General features: G+C 41.8%; 2 non-coding genes and 1 pseudogene across 2 annotated transcripts; all 3 read right to left on the bottom strand.

Annotated features, from left to right (window-relative positions):
• Positions 1 to 6,278: 6,278 nt before the first annotated feature.
• On the bottom strand, positions 6,279 to 6,435 carry LOC135266619 (5.8S ribosomal RNA). The gene has a single exon (XR_010334753.1). It is a non-coding gene; the product is annotated as a 5.8S ribosomal RNA (ribosomal RNA).
• Positions 6,436 to 8,495: 2,060 nt separating this feature from the next.
• LOC135266605 (small subunit ribosomal RNA) lies at positions 8,496 to 10,418 on the bottom strand. Its single transcript, XR_010334743.1, has one exon. It is a non-coding gene; the product is annotated as a small subunit ribosomal RNA (ribosomal RNA).
• Positions 10,419 to 15,556: 5,138 nt separating this feature from the next.
• LOC135266613 (large subunit ribosomal RNA) overlaps positions 15,557 to 20,000 on the bottom strand; it is a 13,252-nt pseudogene continuing 8,808 nt past the window's right edge.

Below are 20,000 nucleotides of genomic sequence, written 5' to 3'. Positions count from 1 at the left end.
TGATGTTGTTGGGTGGCCAGGGTTGGACCCTTGTTGCTTTGGCTAGCGTGTTTAATCGAGATGACATTCCCGAAGCTAGCCAAAGAGCTTGCATAATCTTGTCTTGCGAGTCTCTAAATTTGAGACCCGCCTTCAAGATGGAGGTGACAGTTACGATCTCCAACTTGGGGATACCTAGTCCGCCATCTACCTTGCGGCAGTAAATCATACCGTCCGCAGTGCTCTGCGGTAGATGGCATATTTGTTTAACCACTACTCTCAGCTCCTGGTCTAGTTGCCTGATCAGCGTGATTGATGGTATTGTTACCACCAATTTATAGAGAAAGTGGGGGACTAGGTATCGGGAGATTAGTTCAAGTTTCTGGTGTGGTTTTAAGGCCAGGCGTTGGACTCTATGTAGAGTACCACGCCAATCTCTCTCAATGCCCTCCGATGTAATACCGGCCCAAGGAGATATTTCCACACCGAGATAACTGAACACGGCATCCACGGCCGCAACCGGGATCCTCTCTCCCTTCGTCAGTGTCAACCCGGGGTCTGCTACGTACCAGGAGTCTTTTGTCGGGCGTATTTCGAAGGACGTACATTTCGGGGCTGAGATCCTCATTCCCAGCCTCTCCAAGTAGTCCTCCGTAACTCGTAGCAGGGTGCATGCCTGAGGTACATTAGCCGCTATTAGAAAAATGTCGTCAGCGAAGGCCATGCAGGAGACACTAGCCAGTTCTCCACCAACCTTGTACCCCGGGTGACTCTCCAGCTGCAGTAAAAGGGGTTCCAAAACTGCGTTGAATAAGAAGGGGCTGAGGGGGTCGCCTTGTTTCACCCCTCGCTGGAGACTTAGGGTCACTTCCGCCGTGCCCTGTTTGACGACTGTGTGCAGATCCTTATAGGAGTCTTCCACAAGCCGTACCACCTGCTCGGGAAGACCCTTCATTCGCAGTGCTGGTCCTAAGATAGAATGAGGAACTGTGTCAAAGGCCTTAGACACATCCAGGCAGACTGCGACCAGGTTCTTATGCTGGCCCTTTGAGTGCCGCAGCAACTCGTTAAGGATCTGCACGTTATTGAAGCACCCCGCCTCTGAAACGAACCCCTTTTGGCGTGGGTGGAACCGCACATGCTCTCTGAGTTTCTGATCGATTATGCCCCAGTATAATCGACAGAGTATCGAGCTGATTGTAATTGGCCTATAGCTAGCTACATCAAGGGGATCCTTACCCTGCTTGAGTAGTAGCTGTGTGCGGTTCATCCTCCATTGTGTAGGCTGCATCGCACAACACATTAGCAGATTATACAATAATCGGAGGATCTCCTGTACAACCCGACGAACTAAGTGGCGTTTTTGGAGTCCGTCCGGGCCTGCAGCCGATTTTAATTTAGTTTGGGATATCCTTTTTCTGACCTCTTTTAATTCAATAGGCGTTAGGACATCTGCTGTGTCCAGAGGCAGAGGATAATCCCAGTGAGGTGGGAGTACGTCCGGCTTTGTGCCCCAAAGTTTGTTGTACATCCTCTCGATGTCGTCGCGCTGGAGTTGCACTCGGCCCTGTTCCAGCCAACGCACATCTTCCCTCACATAGCGGGCCAGCTGACCTGGATTCTTTTTAAATAGGTCCTGGGTTTGAGAGTAGACATACCGCCGGAAAGCATTTCTACTCTTACCCTTTTTCCTCTGACGCTTTGGTCGCTCCTGGGTATCGTCAGGATTTACGACCTTGAGCACTCTTTCGTACATTTCGTCGAGGCGGTCTTGAGGGAAAACGCCGATGACCGCCTCGCGAAGAGCGTCTTGCAGCTCCTGGATGACAGCTGCTGGTTCCTGAGAGATGGCCTTTGGAATTTCAACCCCTAAAGCAGCGGTAATTATACTCTCCCTCCAACCCGTATCGACATTGTTGGAGGTGGAACCTGAGGATGCCATTTCCTCCTCCACCGGGACCGGCGGGCTCCCGAGACCATCGGGACCCTCGGTGTTGAGGATCGTTTGAGAACATGCAGGGGCCCCCTCCTCATCCCCAGGCAACTCGGGATACTCAAGGGGGATGTTCTCTTCGGCCGGTTCATCCGTCTCCACTACCGGCAGAACGGAATCTTCCGCGCCGGCGGGATCCTGTACTCGCACACCCTCGAAATACAGTTCCCGCCTTCTTTTGTATGCATCTGTATTCCGTTTATCCCTTATCTGTTTGCACGTACGATTCGGGAAGAACGGGAGCATACATTTGGCAACGCACCTCTCGTTTTGGAATCTGACCTCCAATTCCAGCATTTTAGCCTCGTCCTCCTCCGAAAACACAGATCGTGTGTTTCTTCTCAGGGGGCGAGGGAGAGCTGCCCTCTCAGCTCTGCCAGATTCCTCAGCTGCTCTTTGGGTGTTTCTGACGAGAGGGTGTCTGTGTCGGAGGTGCTGAGTAACCCCCGACTGACTTTTACAGACCAGACCACACAGATGACACCTTAGTGCGTTACCCTGTGGGTCTGGCGTGGGCCCAGTACATTTGGGCGCATGGCATAATGCCGCTCTTTTCGACCTATACTGCCCCTTGCAATCGGAACATTTGTATAGGATTAGCGACAACGGATGTCTTTCCCTCAGATGCCGTTCCTCATCATCTAAACTTAACGCCCGGAAGTTACCCTTTCCGGCATTGAGACATATGCCGCATGACCTGCTTTGAAAGGGTAACATCAAGATGATTTCAAGGGGTTCGCCTGACGTTAAGTGAGCACTATCGGCGGGGGGTCCGTGTGCCCCCGCTTCGTCTTCGGAATCCATGTCCATAGCATGGTCCGCTCCCATAGGTCCAATGGGGTTGTCAGGACAGTTGGTTCCTGGTCTAATACGAGGAGGAGGGGAACCGTGCTCCTCCAAGTCCGAGGCTTCGTTAGGGGTATCGAATGCTATACCAATAAAGTGTAGGGGTGGCAGGCCCCTACAACTTTCCCCTGCTGAGGTTTAGCCTATCCCAGACCATCCTGGGACAGTTACCGACTCTCACGACGCGGACGTACTCAGCATAACTTTTCAAGTGTGATCTGATCAGGATCACACTCTCCAAGCCTCATGGGCGGGGTCTTCCCATAAGAGAGTCATAGTTACTCCCGCCGTTTACCCGCGCTTGCTTGAATTTCTTCACGTTGACATTCAGAGCACTGGGCAGAAATCACATTGCGTCAACACCCGCAGGGGCCATCGCAATGCTTTGTTTTAATTAGACAGTCGGATTCCCCCGGTCCGTGCCAGTTCTGAGCTGACCGTTGAATGGCGGCCGAAGAGGACTTCCGGACGCCCTGACGGGCGCACCCGGAGCCTCGCAGCAAGACGGTTCCGCGGGAGGCCAAAAGGCACGGGACCGAACTCGGATTCGACATTGACCGCCGAAACGGAACAACGCTTCACCTCGCACAGGCCCGGCACGTCAGCCGCGACCCGCTTCCTCGCCAAGCCCGACACGCCCCGATCCTCAGAGCCAATCCTTATCCCGAAGTTACGGATCCAATTTGCCGACTTCCCTTACCTACATTATTCTATCGACTAGAGGCTCTTCACCTTGGAGACCTGCTGCGGATATGGGTACGAACCGGCGCGACGCCTCGACGTGGCCCTCTCCCGGATTTTCAAGGTCCGAGGGGAAGATCCGGACACCGCCGCAACTGCGGTGCTCTTCGCGTTCCAAACCATATCTCCCTGCTAGAGGATTCCATGGAACTCGAACGCTCATGCAGAAAAGAAAACTCTTCCCGGATCTCCCGACGGCGTCTCCGGGTCCTTTTGGGTTGCCCCAACGAACTCTCTTGCGAGGGCCCGAATTATTAACGGTTCCGCTGCCGGGTTCCGGAATAGGAACCGGATTCCCTTTCGCCCAATGGGTGTGTGCTCGCTTCGTACGTTTACGTTCGAATTAAAAACGAACCAACGACATATCTACACCACATCAACATCGGCTTTCGCCTAGGGCTTAGGATCGACTGACTCGTGTGCAACGGCTGTTCACACGAAACCCTTCTCCACGTCAGTCCTCCAGGGCCTCGCTGGAGTATTTGCTACTACCACCAAGATCTGCACCGACGGCGGCTCCAGACGGCCTCACGGCCAGTCCTTCTGCGCTCACCGCCGCGACCCTCCTACTCGTCAGGGCTTCATGGCCGGTTAATTAAATAACCGACCGCACATGCCGCTGACGGCCGAGTATAAGCACGACGCTTCAGCGCCATCCATTTTCAGGGCTAGTAACTTCGGCAGGTGAGTTGTTACACACTCCTTGGCGGATTCCGACTTCCATGGCCACCGTCCTGATGTCTTAAGTTACCAACGCCTTTCATGGTATCCCATAAGCGTCGATTTAGGCGCTTTAACTCGGCGTTTGGTTCATCCCACAGCGCCAGTTCTGCTTACCAAAAATGGCCCACTTGGCACTCTGATTCGAGTCTCGCGGCTTCATATAAAGTTCGAGCAAGCCGGAGATCTCACCCATTTAAAGTTTGAGAATAGGTTGAGGCCGTTTCGACCCCAATGCCTCTAATCATTCGCTTTACCGGATGAAACTCGTAAGCGACGAGCGCCAGCTATCCTGAGGGAAACTTCGGAGGGAACCAGCTACTAGATGGTTCGATTAGTCTTTCGCCCCTATACCCAGTTCCGACGATCGATTTGCACGTCAGAATCGCTACGGACCTCCATCAGGGTTTCCCCTGACTTCGTCCTGACCAGGCATAGTTCACCATCTTTCGGGTCCCAGCGTGTACGCTCTTGGTGCGCCTCTTCTCGCAATGAGAATGAGACGCCCCGGGAGTGCGGGGCGACAGCCGTAACGGCCGCCCATCTTCCCTTAGTCCGTGCAAGACGAACTTTCACTTTCATTGCGCCTTTAGGTTTAGTCATGTCCCAATGACTCGCGCACATGCTAGACTCCTTGGTCCGTGTTTCAAGACGGGTCCTGAAAGTACCCAAAGCTATAGCGTCGCAGATCGGCGTTTCAACCGAGTCTGTCCGAGAACTCATTGGCGAACAGCCATTCGTAGACAGAACCGACACCAGGTGCGATTACCGTCATAAACGAACGCGCTTGCCAATGGTCGGACGCTAACTGTGTAGCGGCCCGGCGCCATATGCATACCTTCGAGCGAGTCGACCGGGAAACACCGCGGGTTCGTCCGAAACGGCGAACCGTTCGAACGGGCTCCACCGCGGGCCTTAGATCGACACCCAAAGGATCGCGACGTCCTACTGGGGGAGAAGTGCACGCGTTCGACTTCGGTTCGCATAAACAAAAGGCGCGAACGACGCGTACGCCGTTCGTCGCACGATCATTTAGCGCCGCTATCGAGTCACGCTGAATCTCCCCTTTCGACCTTTCGGGTTTCTCAGGTTTACCCCTGAACGGTTTCACGTACTATTGAACTCTCTCTTCAAAGTTCTTTTCAACTTTCCCTCACGGTACTTGTTCGCTATCGGTCTCGTGGTCATATTTAGCCTTAGATGGAGTTTACCACCCACTTAGGGCTGCACTCTCAAGCAACCCGACTCTGAGGAGAGATCCTCCCGTTATCGGCAACGGTCACTACGGGCCTGGCACCCTCTATGGGCTGTGGCCCCGTTCAAGATGGACTTGGACGCGTCGCACAATCTCGGGATGACGGATCCTCCCTAACATTTCCCGGCGTCCGGTTTCGGCCGCGGGATTCAGTGCTGGGCTTTTTCCTGTTCGCTCGCCGCTACTAAGGAAATCCTAGTTAGTTTCTTTTCCTCCGCTTAATAATATGCTTAAATTCAGCGGGTAGTCTCACCTGCTCTGAGGTCGCAAATATAAATTTGCCTTTATTTTGTCAGACGATAATTACACGTATTCCGTTTATATGGCTGCCTCCAAACAATTTCAAACATCGATCTGACGTCGTTGCGAGAATGTTGTTGTTGTTAATTATAGTGCATAAAATATGCATATAAACAACTTTAACGTCTCGGACACGACGATCGCTTCGTTCGAAATTTAAGCGTTGTGGCTGCTTTTTAATATCGGACGTGCTACGTCTAAACCAACTTGTACCAACAAACTAATAAGAATGTCAGCCGCTATTGCGTTTTAGGATGCCGCGTTATTTTTTTATATTGTTTTTATTGTTGTCTACGTTGCATAATATTTTATTATGACAACCGACAATCAATTAACAATTATAGTAACGCGTCATATTTGCACCCAACACGCTCCGACGTAATTGTCTACACAACATTGTGCGCTGTGTTTAAGACAAAAACCGAGCAGTCTTTGAAATTGACACGACCCTCAGCCAGGAGTGGTCCGGGAACAGTATATCCGAGGACCGCAATGTGCGTTCGAAATGTCGATGTTCATGTGTCCTGCAGTTCACAAGTTGACGCGCAATTAGCTGCGTTCTTCATCGACCCACGAGCCAAGTGATCCACCGTTCAGGGTAATCTTTTCAAACAAATTTAAAATATTATTACATAACGCACCGTTCCACATCGAAATCGTTTCATCATCACACAACAACAAAAATAACTACTTAAGGTTATTACAATTGTGATGTATATGTGAGAAACGGACCAATCGAAAGAAACGTTCGGCGTTATATTTTATAATATTTTATTTAATTAAAGTGGCATTTGTTTCTACTTATCGAAAAGAGTATGCAGTTATAGTTTAAGTTTACATAAAGAATAACCCGATGATATTAACGTTTTATAAATACGTATATATATATCTATTAGGTTTTTTTTCTCTATCAACTTTGTCTATAAAACTCTGCTCCTTTTGCGATAAGCATTATGTATATTTATTAAATAGAAAATATGTCGAAAAACCAGACGTTTTCTTCAAACAAACGCCACAGCTGCAAACTTAATCACAACAATATTTACCAAACAATACAATTGTAGGGTGTTTTGTGTGATACGTCGTTTGGTGGGCATTCTAAGAACGTCCGTCGACATAAAAACGAATCAAAAGAAAAGCACAGGCAGTGCAAAACGTTCCTTCGTCAGTCGGGCGTATATCATTTAAAACCCACAGAATCTAAAAAAGTTAATAAACTTTTTTATTTAGATTCCTACGGTTCGTCGCGTCGTTAAAGTAAATTATTACTTCGACGCATGCGGAACCCAGGTACCCGAAAACCGTAAGCCTAAGCGTTTTTTTCCAAACATCACTCACTATCGATAAAGTAAATTGATTTTATGTATTTATAAATGTGCGTTTGTATGTATAGTAGTATAGTAGTAGTATATTTTGTTATTGGTTGTTTCGAGCTTTTTATTGTTATAAAACGTTTTTGTAGTCTTGTACATAAAGTACAGACGAATAGACAGCCCCTTTTATTTATTAATAAACTCCAACCATTTACAAATTGAATTACAACTACAACATCTCTTTTACACATTAATTATACACCATCTTTATTTTCTTTTTTCCGAAGCGAATACGATGAAGAAAATACGCAAAGACTGGCTTACAAAACCGTAAGCCTAAGCGTTTATTTTTCAAACATCACTCACCATCGGTTAAGTAAAATGATGGTATGTATAAATGTGTATTTGTATGTACAGTAGCGTATTAATTTTGTTGTTGGTTGTTTCGAGTTTATTTATTATTATGGTTTGTATGTATAAAGTTTTAGTCTTGTACATAAAGTACAGACGAATAGACAGCCCCTTTTATTTATTAATAAACTCCAACCATTTACAAATTAAATTACAACTACAACATCTCTTTTACACATTAATTATACACCATCTTTATTTTCTTTTTTCCGAAGCGAATACGATGAAGAAAATACGCAAAGACTGGCTTACAAAACCGTAAGCCTAAGCGTTTATTTTTCAAACATCACTCACCATCGGTTAAGTAAAATGATGGTATGTATAAATGTGTATTTGTATGTACAGTAGCGTATTAATTTTGTTGTTGGTTGTTTCGAGTTTATTTATTATTATGGTTTGTATGTATAAAGTTTTAGTCGTGTACATAAAGTACGATCGTATTGGCAGACACCATTATTATTCATTCATTCATTCTTGTTTGTTATTATAAATAACTCCAACCATATACAAATACTACAACAACAACAACAACATCTCTTGCACATTAATTATACACCACCACTGTGTATTAGTACTTTTTTTCGAAGCGAATACGATGATGGAAATACGCTAAGACCGGCACTGCGAAAGCAATAATAAAACGTTAGCACATAACCATCTTTCGACAATATTGATTCGTGTTAATGTTCGAAAAAATTCTTTGAAAACGTCGTTTACGGCACGTTTACAATCGATTTATAAAATAAATCGAAAAACGTAACAACAGATCCGCTTAATGCAAGACGACCCGTTGTTGCTTTTCCGTTCGACGCATAATAAAGAATTTTGTATGAGAATTGATCATCATACGAATAGTGTATGTATGTGTGTTTTTTGTTGATCAGCACAGACAAAATGTGTGTGTATGTGTGACAACTAAACAACAACATTTACACGTTAATGATCCTTCCGCAGGTTCACCTACGGAAACCTTGTTACGACTTTTACTTCCTCTAAATGATCAAGTTTGGTCATCTTCCCAGCAACATCGGCAACGTCGAAACGCCACCGCGCACCGGTCCGAAGACCTCACTAAATCATTCAATCGGTAGTAGCGACGGGCGGTGTGTACAAAGGGCAGGGACGTAATCAACGCGAGCTTATGACTCGCGCTTACTGGGAATTCCTCGTTCATGGGGAACAATTGCAAGCCCCAATCCCTAGCACGAAGGAGGTTCAGCGGGTTACCCGGACCGCTCGGTCAGGGAGGACACGCTGATTCCTTCAGTGTAGCGCGCGTGCGGCCCAGAACATCTAAGGGCATCACAGACCTGTTATTGCTCAATCTCGTGCGGCTAGAAGCCGCCTGTCCCTCTAAGAAGAATTGTTTGTACGCCGACAGTAAAAACCGCACATAGAGACCGGGCGAACCCGGCTCCAGCCGGCATTTGGGATGTCGAAATACGCCTATTTAGCAGGCTAGAGTCTCGTTCGTTATCGGAATTAACCAGACAAATCGCTCCACCAACTAAGAACGGCCATGCACCACCACCCACCGAATCAAGAAAGAGCTCTCAATCTGTCAATCCTTCCGGTGTCCGGGCCTGGTGAGGTTTCCCGTGTTGAGTCAAATTAAGCCGCAGGCTCCACTCCTGGTGGTGCCCTTCCGTCAATTCCTTTAAGTTTCAGCTTTGCAACCATACTTCCCCCGGAACCCAAAAGCTTTGGTTTCCCGGAAGCTGCCCGCCGAGTCATCGGAGGAACGTCGGCGGATCGCTAGCTGGCATCGTTTATGGTTAGAACTAGGGCGGTATCTGATCGCCTTCGAACCTCTAACTTTCGTTCTTGATCAATGAAAGCGTTTTTGGCAAATGCTTTCGCTTCTGTCCGTCTTGCGACGATCCAAGAATTTCACCTCTAACGTCGCAATACGAATGCCCCCATCCGTTCCTATTAATCATTACCTCGGGGTTCCGAAAACCAACAAAATAGAACCGAGGTCCTATTCCATTATTCCATGCACACAGTATTCAGGCGAAGTTTTAGCCTGCTTTAAGCACTCTAATTTGTTCAAAGTAAACGTGCCGGCCCACCTCGACACTCAATGAAGAGCACCGCGGCGGGATTGAGTTGGGCCGCCCTCTCGAGCTAAGCCCACCGGCAGGACGTCCCGCGAAACGCCAGTTAACACCGCGAACGATGAACCGGCGGCGCGGGACACAAATTCGACTACGAGCTTTTTAACCGCAACAACTTTAATATACGCTATTGGAGCTGGAATTACCGCGGCTGCTGGCACCAGACTTGCCCTCCAATTGATCCTCGTTAAAGGGTTTAGAGTGTACTCATTCCGATTACGGGGCCTCGGATGAGTCCCGTATCGTTATTTTTCGTCACTACCTCCCCGTGCCGGGAGTGGGTAATTTGCGCGCCTGCTGCCTTCCTTGGATGTGGTAGCCGTTTCTCAGGCTCCCTCTCCGGAATCGAACCCTGATTCCCCGTTACCCGTTACAACCATGGTAGGCGCAGAACCTACCATCGACAGTTGATAAGGCAGACATTTGAAAGATGCGTCGCCGGTGCGAGACCGTGCGATCAGCGTAAAGTTATTCAGATTCACCAAGTTGTACGATGACGGCGAAACCGCCACCGATTGGTTTTGATCTAATAAAAGCGCTCCTTCCGTCTCCGGTCGGAGCTCTGTTTGCATGTATTAGCTCTAGAATTACCACAGTTATCCAAGTAAATGTGGGTACGATCTAAGGAACCATAACTGATTTAATGAGCCTTTCGCGGTTTCACCTTAATTTGGCTTGTACTGAGACATGCATGGCTTAATCTTTGAGACAAGCATATGACTACTGGCAGGATCAACCAGGGAACTGTGTTTTTGTGTTTTTTGAGACAGACGAGAGAATAAAATACTCATCATCATCGTTTATAAAGATGAAGAATATGCGCGTTTGTGCGAAACAATCTAACATATAAGAAAGTAACGCCACGCTGTTTCTTCTTTTCTTCGTACGATATAGAGATAAATGTATCGTCATCATCGTCGTCGTAGTCGTTAAACACCACAACACATATATCGGTCAATAAAGGCATAATAATAATATTTATAATATTATTTTTTACCTTTGCCGATTTAAAAGTTCAAACATTCTCTTCACTCTTCGCAAGATTGAATGCGACGTGAATTTATGAAATTCTTTCGAATCCATAAACGTTACGAATATTATATAAATATTCTCGCTCGGATATTAGAGAGTTGACGCATTTATTATTTTTGTTTGTTTAAATCACAAACATTTGTTAGTTCAACAAAGTTTGATTGCATAAGGACCGCCAACGTAAGAGAATACGTTTTGCCGCATCCGCAATCTCGCTGTGGGGAACTGGGCGAGCCACAAAATCACAAAATAAAGCAATCTCGCAAGCAAAGCCCTATTCGAATTCGATAGCGGAAATGTGCGATAAACGTCGATAAATTGGAAGCAAATGCAGAACGTATACATAATCGGTCGTTTTGTCGTCGTCATTTATGATAAACTTCGACTAAACCGTTACACCGTTCATATCGCCTCACTCAACGCATCGACACACACCACTACCATATGTATACCAGCGCGACACCGATCGAGGCAGCCGCTCGGTATTGGATGTGCGCACCGCTCCACTGACATAGCTCCACAGGCGACGTCTACCGAAGCGCACAGCTCTATAACTATAAGGCATACACACAAAAGGGAGAAAATATTTTAAATATTGATAATATTAAAAAGTCATATTTTATATTTAAACCATTATAAAATTTAATTATAAAAACGTTTGTTTTAAAAAAAATAATTAATTAATAAAAACAAAATTATTTTAAGCGCCGTACTTCGTAAACGTCGTACTTCGTTCGTCGTATGTGCAAAGTCAAATGAATGCTGTAGTTAGTCGCAGTTGGAACGTCTGAATGTCGTACAACGTAACAATAATTTTGAGTGCCCTAATGTGTAGACGTCGTACTTCGCGAACGTCGCACTTCGTAAACGACGTACTTCGTGAACGTCGCACTTCGTAAACGACGTACTTCGTGAACGTCGCACTTCGTAAACGTCGCACTTCGTAAACGACGTACTTCGTGAACGTCGTACTTCGTAAAGGTTATGCAATATTAATACACATTTGGTGTATTGCAAGTTGCATTTTAATAAATATTATGCATTTTTATGTTTTAATTTAATATCTAGGCCAAAATACTATGTTTATTTAATTGTTAAATGTGTACGTTTATTTATAGATACGTAATTTACATAAAAATTTGTTTTTTTTTTTATTATATGCAAACTACAAATAAAACATTTAATATTTTCAAACGTCGTACTTCGTGTAAGTTATGCAATATTGATACAAATTTAGTGTATTGCGGGTCGCAATAATATTAATTTATATTTGAACGTAGTACTTCGTGAAGGTTATGCAACATCAGTACACATTAAGTGTATTGCAGGTTGCATTATTATTAATTTATGTTTTCTCACTTTTTACCTTCATATAAAAAAAAATTTAATATTTTTGGACGTCGTACTTCGTAACAGTTATGCAATATTGATGCACATCTGTTGTGCTGCGGGTTGCATTTTATAAATTTAATGTATTCTTATGATTTACTTTAATGTCTAGGCAAAAAAACACTTTTGATTAGTTGCTGAATGTTTACATTTATTTACAGATACGTAATTTGCAAAAAAATTTGCTGTTTTTTTATTATATACAACACAAATAAAATTCTTTAATATTCTTGAACGTCGTACTTCGTGTAGGTTATGCAATATTGACACAAATTTAGTGTATTGCGGGTCACAATAATATTAATTTATATTTGAACGTAGTACTTCGTGAAGGTTATGCAAGATCAGTACATATTAAGTGTATTGCAGGTTGCATTATTATTAATTTATGTTTTCTCACTTTTAACCTCAATATAAAAAAAAATTAATATTTTTGGACGTCGTACTTCGTGAAGGTTATGCAATATTAATGCACATCTAGTGTGCTGCGGGTTGCATTTTATAAATTTAATGTATTTTTATGTTTTACTTTAATATCTAGGCAAAAAAAACAATTTTGATTAGTTGCTAAATGTTTACATTTATTTACAGATACGTAATTTGCAAAAAAATTTGCTGTTTTTTCATTATATACAACACAAATAAAATTCTTTAGTATTCTTGAACGTCGTACTTCGTGTAGGTTATGCAATTTTAATACACAATTAGTGTATTGTGGGTTGCATTATTATTATTTATTGTTTACGTTTTACTTCATCACTTTGTGAACGTCGTACTTCGTTTGTACTATGAACGCTGCATTTCGTCGCAGTCGGCAGCACGTGCGAATAAACGTCGTACAAGAAAATCACGATTTTGAGTGCCGTACTTCGCAAACGTCGTACTTCGTCTATACTATGTACAAAGTCAAGTGAACGCTAAACCTCGTCGCAGTCGACAGCAAGTGCAAATAAACGTCGTACAAGAAAATCATGATTTTGAGTGCCGTACTTCGCAAACGTCGTACTTCGTCTGTACTATGTACAAAGTCAATTGAACGCTGTACTTCGTCGCAGTCGGAAGCAACTGCAAGTAAACGTCTTACAAGAAAATCATGATTTTGAGTGCCGTACTTCGCAAACGTCGTACTTCGTCTGTACTATGTACAAAGTCAATTGAACGCTGTACTTCGTCGCAGTCGGAAGCAACTGCAAATAAACGTCTTACAAGAAAATCATGATTTTGAGTGCCGTACTTCGCAAACGTCGTACTTCGTCTGTACTATGTACAAAGTCAATTGAACGCTGTACTTCGTCGCAGTCGGAAGCAACTGCAAATAAACGTCTTACAAGAAAATCATGATTTTGAGTGCCGTACTTCGCAAACGTCGTACTTCGTCTGTACTATGCACAAAGTCAATTGAACGCTGTACTCCGTCGCAGTCGGCAGCACGTGCAAATAAACGTCGTACAAGAAAATCACGATTTTGAGTGCCGTACTTCGAAAACGTCGTACTTCGTCTGTACTATGTACAAAGTCAAATGAACGCTTAACTTCGTCGCAGTCGACAGCACGTGCAAATAAACGTCGTACAAGAAAATCACGATTTTGAGTGCCGTACTTCGCAAACGTCGTACTTCGTCTGTACTATGTACAAAGTCAATTGAACGCTGTACTCCGTCGCAGTCGGCAGGACGTGCAAATAAACGTCGTACATGAAAATCACGATTTTGAGTGCCGTACTTCGCAAACGTCGTACTTCGTCTGTACTATGTACAAAGTCAAATGAACGCTGCATTTCGTCGCAGTCAGAAACAAAGCAAACGTCGTGCAATGAAACAATAATTTTGAGTGCTGCATTTGTGAGCGCCGTACTTCGTTTGTTACTTTATGGTCACATGAACGTCGTATTTCATCACACAGAGCACCATACTTAATGCACTTAAATGAACGTTGTACTTCGTACAAGTTAGGCAATATTAATACACATTTGGTGTATTGCGGGTTGCATTATTAATTTACAAAAATAGCTATGATTTTATATACAACTAAAAATAATTCATAATATTTAAACGTCGTACTTCGTAACAGTAATACAATATTTAAACAAATGTAGTACTTCTTGAATATAGGCAATTTTCATACACGTTTACTGTGAAACCAGTTGCGTTACAATTAAAGTATACGTAGTACTTCGTGGTTTTAGGCAACTTGAGCGCGCGTTTTGTGTAATGTTGGTTGCATACCTTTAAACAAAATGATTGTGTCATTACTATTTTACCACATGAGCAATCGTGACTTTATTATATGCAGTAGTTATTAAGCAGTGAATGGTGCAAGGCGAGCGCTATGTGCAAGGCGAGCGCTATGTGCTAGGCGAGAGCTATGTGCTAGGCGAGAGCTATGTGCTAGGCGAGAGCTATGTGCTAGGCGAGAGCTATGTGCTAGGCGAGAGCTATGTGCTAGGCGAGAGCTATGTGCTAGGCGAGAGCTATGTGCTAAGTCCGTAGAACGAAGTATGTCGTTCGAATAAATTTGCTGGCTTTCCTCTACTCTTCCTCCTCTCTCTCTCTCTCTCTCTCTCTCTCTCTCTCTCTCTCTCTCTCTCTCTCTATCATCTATCTTCTTTTTCTTTAAGCTCTCTTCTCTTTCCCTTTCTCTCTTTTCTCTCTCTTGTATTATTCATCTCTTACTCTATTACTCTTACTCTTTACGACTAGTTGGTTGTTTCTATCACTATCACCACCACACCATCGTCTTTTTGTTACTTGAGAGAAATAAGGCTGTACACTACTAAAGTGTATTATAAATTGTGGTGAGAGAGAGTGAGAGTTTTTAGAGAGGTAAATTTATTTGTAATGATAAAATAGAGTAAGTTTATGTTCGTTTGCCCAAGTTGCATTGCATACTAGAAATTTTCATATAAAAAATGTGTACCTGGCTGTGTTGTATTTTTCGATCCACTCAGCTTTCTAAACGTTGACGGAGTCTCGTCTCACCGACAAGACGAATCTCCAAGCTGAGGCTGAACAGATCGCAGCGTAGAAACAGCTCTACCGAGTACAACACCTTGCCAGGTACGTGTGTAATAATAAAATAGAGTAAGTTCATGTTGGTTAGCCAAAGTTGCAAGCATTGCATACTAGAAATTTTTATTTATATAAACAATGTGTACCTGGCTGTGTATTTTTCTATCCACTCAGCTTTCTAAACGTTGACGGAGTCTCGTCTCACCGACAAGACGAATCTCCAAGCCGAGTCTGAACAGATCGCAGCGTAGAAACAGCTCTACCGAGTACAACACCTTGCCAGGTACGTATGTAATAATAAAATAGAGTAAGTTCATGTTGGTTAGCCAAAGTTGCATGCATTGCATACTAGAAATTTTTATTTATATAAACAATGTGTATGTACCTGGCTGGGTATATTTTTTATCCACTCAGCTTTCTAAACGTTGACGGGGTCTCGTCTCGCCGACAAGACGAATCCCCAAGCTGAGGGCTGAGTCTCAACAGATCGCAGCGTGGAAACTGCTCTACCGAGTACAACACCCTGCCAGGTACGTAAGTCGTCTACAGACAATTCCGAGTTTCGACGTCGAACAACAATGTACCCATAATTGACCGTCTAGAAGCCTGGTCGGACGTGGCAAGGATCGATCCCGCCGCCGATCGGTGGCTTCACACGGCAAATAGGGCTCGTGCGACGTTCGTACGCAAGCGTTAAACGCCTAGTAAAGTCACATTGTTTTGAGCCTGTCGACTCTCGAAACTCCTAAAGGTATCGTTGCCACCTTTGACTAGAAAGGATACGGCCTTAGAGGCGTTCAGGCATAATCCCACGGATGGTAGCTTCGCACCACCGCCCGCTCGAGCGAGTGCGTGAACCAAATGTCCGAACCTGCGGTTCCTCTCGTACTGAGCAGGATTACTATCGCAACGACGAGTCATCAGTAGGGTAAAACTAACCTGTCTCACGACGGTCTAAACCCAGCTCACGTTCCCTATTAGCGGGTGAAAAATACGCGCCCTGAAAGTACCGCCGCCAATATTTGTCGAATTTCTGGTTGTATAGTTTTTAAAACCAAACTGATCTTTTAGACCTAACGTAATAGAATTTGAGCCAAATTGATTATTTCAGGCTTAACACGGTGTAAGTTTTTATGTATGATATGGATTATATTAAAAACACTTGTCACAATTAAAAACATAACATTTATTAAATTGTTTTAACATATGTTTTTCAATTTAGTAAATATAAAAGGTTTTATAAAGAATCTTCGTCATCGTCACTTGAGATTTGTAAGTGTGTTGTCGTTTGTTTAATATTAGGTCCAGACGTACCAGGCTTCTCCATGGTGGATACTTGCCGCCTTAATTGTGAATCGGTATAGAACGGTTGAATACTTCCTATTATTGGAAGAGGATTGCCGAGAAATTTGTCTTCAAATTCTGGAAGTGTATTCCAGTCGAAATCATCATTCCATTCGTCGTAGATTTGTAGAATAATAGGTTGCAGTGGTTCATCTGCGTTATGTTGCATAGTGTGTGGCCGTGTATTATTTGCTACAACATTCCAAAATACGACATTTCTGGTAAACGTCCTTCCATTGCGATAGTTATATTTCCCTTGTTGAGGTCCGTTTGTTATATATATTTTTAAATTTTCTCCTAACCCCACTCGACTCATAGCTACATACAATTGGCCATGCACAAAACATGGCCCATCCAGGTAAATGCCTACTTTGTCAAACGTTTGTCCTTGTGATTTATTTATAGTTATGGCGAATGCAAGTTATACAAGGAAACTGTTTTCTAATCATAGGCCGAGGTAAGCCAGTTCCTTCGCTGTTTAAATTATCTTTATTTCTATTTCAAAGGGTACTTGCACGCTACAACCTATATTAATCTGACTGTATTTGGTTTTTTTTTGTCAATTTTAGGGGTGGCTTTTTTAAGTAAGTGGTGTTTGTTTTTTATAATTATTATAATATATTTTTTTATTGTAAACCGCTTGTCAATCGATTCGAAGACACTTATGGAAATGTAAAAATCGTTTTTTATAAAAGTTAAATAGTCACCCCCAAAAAGTGAAATCCAAAAAAGTAATATAGGGGCCTTTTGTACGCATTGATATACACAATATACCTAAATGTGATAAATTTTTGTTTATTTATATCCAAATGTGATAAATTTTTCTTTATTTTTATTTTTTACATTTTTACCCTTAACTCACCTCTTAATTCAAAGGGGTGGATTTTATTTAAATAAGTTTTATTTTTGTTTTAGTGGGTACTTGCACGCAAAAACCCATATCGATCTGACTGTATGTGTATTTTTTTTTGTACACTTTAGGGGTGTTTTTGATAAGGAAAAAGTATTTAGTTCTTAGTTCCTTATGGTAATATATTTTTTTTATTGTAAACCACATGACTGTAGATTTAATGGTAATTATAGGAATCCAGTAACATTTTTTTACAAACGCTAAAAACTCACCCTGTAAGGGTAAAATTAAAAAAAAAGAAATATATGGTCCTTATGTACGCATTGAAATACATACAATATTTGTAGTAAGTGTGATAAATTTTCAATTATTTAAATTAGGTTAATTTTTGTTTATTTTTATTTTTTACGTTTTTACCCTTAATTCACCCCCAAATACAAAGGGGTGTTTTTTGCTAAAATATTTTTTATTAATATTTTAGGGGCTACCTATATGCAAAAACCGTATCGATTAGTTTTATTTGTAGATTTTTGTTTAATAACTTACCCCCAAAAGGTAAAATCTAAAAAACGAATATAAGAGCTTTATCTACGCACTAAAATACACAACATATTCAAATTTGATTAATTTTGTTTTTTTTTAATTTTTACATTTTTACCCCTAACTCACCCCCAAATATAAAGGGGTAGTTTTTGCTAAAACATTTTTTATTAATATTTTAGGGGCTACCTATATGCCAAAAACCGTATCGATTAGACTTTGTTTGTAGTATTTTGTTAAATAACTCACCCCCAAAAGGTGAAATCTAAAAAACTGATATAAGAGCCTTATCTACGCACTAAAATACACAACATACTTAAATTTGGTTATTTTTTTTTATTTTTACATTTTTACCCTTAACTCACCCCCAAATACAAAGGGGTGGTTTTTGCTAAAATATTTTTTATTAATATATTATGGGCTACCTATATGCAAAAAACCGTATCGATTAGGCTTTATTTGTAGATTTTTGTTTAATAACTCACCCCCAAAGGGTGAAATCTAAAAAAATTATATATGAGCCTTATCTACGCTCTAAAATACACAACATATTTAAATTTGGTTAATTTTGTTTTTTTTTTAATTTTTACATTTTTACCCTTAAGTCACCCCCAAATACAAAGGGATGGTTTTTACTAAAATATTTTTTATTAATATTTTAGAGGCTACCTATATGCAAGAAACGGTATCGATTAGGCTTTATTTGTAGCTTTTTGTTTAATAACTCACCCCAAAGGGTGAAATCTAAAAACTTTATATAAGAGCCTTATCTACGCACTAAAATACACAACATATTTAAATTTGGTTAATTTTGTTTTTTTTTTAATTTTTTCATTTTTACCCTTAACTCACCCCCAAACACAAAGGGGTGGTTTTTGCTAAAATATTTTTATTAATATTTTAGGGGCTACCTGTATGCAAAAAACCGTATCGATTAGGCTTTATTTGTAGATTTTTGTTTAATAACCCACCCCCAAAGGGTGAAATGTAAAAAACTAATGCAAGAGCCTTATCTACGCACTAAAATGCACAACATATTTAAATTTGGTAATTTTTTTTTAATTTTTACATTTTTACCCTTAAGTCACCCCCAAATACAAAGGGGTGGTTTTTACTAAAATATTTTTTATTAATATTTTAGAGGCTACCTATATGCAAGAAACGGTATCGATTAGGCTTTATTTGTAGCTATTTGTTTAATAACTCACCCCCAAAGGGTGAAATCTAAAAAACTAATGCAAGAGCCTTATCTACGCACTAAAATACACAACATATTTAAATTTGGTTATTTTTTTTTAATTTTTACATTTTTACCCTTAACTCACCCCCAAATACAAAGGGGTGGTTTTTGCTAAAATATTTTTTATTAATATTTTAGCTTTTAATATAAAAGCCTTATCTACGCACTAAAATACACAACATATTTAAATTTGGTTAATTTTGTTTTTTTTTTAATTTTCACATTTTTACCCTTAACTCACCCCCAAATACAAAGGGGTGGTTTTTGCTAAACTATTTTTTATTAATATTTTAGGGGCTACGTATATGCAAAAAACCGTATCGATTAGGCTTTATTTGTAGATTTTGTTTTTTTTTTGTTAATTTTAGGGTTGTTTTTCGAATAGAAGGGGTGGTCATTCCACATTTATAAAAATTGTTATTTTAATCTTACGCGCATGTCTATCGATTAAGTTAAAAAAACATTAAAAATTTAATCATGACTTTGTGACTTTTATCCAGCTCAAAGTCCGCATTAGTGGTCCGGGTGGTGGGGGAAGTGACTTTTAGATCTAATTGAGATAAAAATCTGTTTTTTTTTCATATGTCGGGGGAGCATGACCTAAGCACTTTAGAAGTTGTTTGAGGATTGTACGCCCTTTAGTTATCGTGATCTGTGGACGTTTGGTGGGGAAAATGTACAGGTTAGACGCAACTGCGCATGCGCACCAGACCAATGAAAAACGAAAGCTAAGAAAATTTCGGAGTTTCTTTTTGAGTTCTAAAATTTTTAAAAAACATCTTTGACATTGTTTGAATTTTTTGAATTTAGTGGTTCTTTAAATACGTTAAAAACTCACCCCCTAAGGGTGAAATCTAAAAAAACAACATAGAGGCCTTATCTGCACACTAAAATACACAACATATTTAAATTTGGTTAATTT

The sequence above is a fragment of the Tribolium castaneum genome, chromosome 6, assembly GCF_031307605.1.
Source record: "Tribolium castaneum strain GA2 chromosome 6, icTriCast1.1, whole genome shotgun sequence".
In the NCBI taxonomy this organism is placed as follows: Eukaryota; Metazoa; Arthropoda; class Insecta; order Coleoptera; family Tenebrionidae; genus Tribolium; species Tribolium castaneum.
The sequence above is the reverse complement of the archived record's forward strand: the minus strand, read 5'-3'. Positions and strand labels throughout refer to the sequence as shown.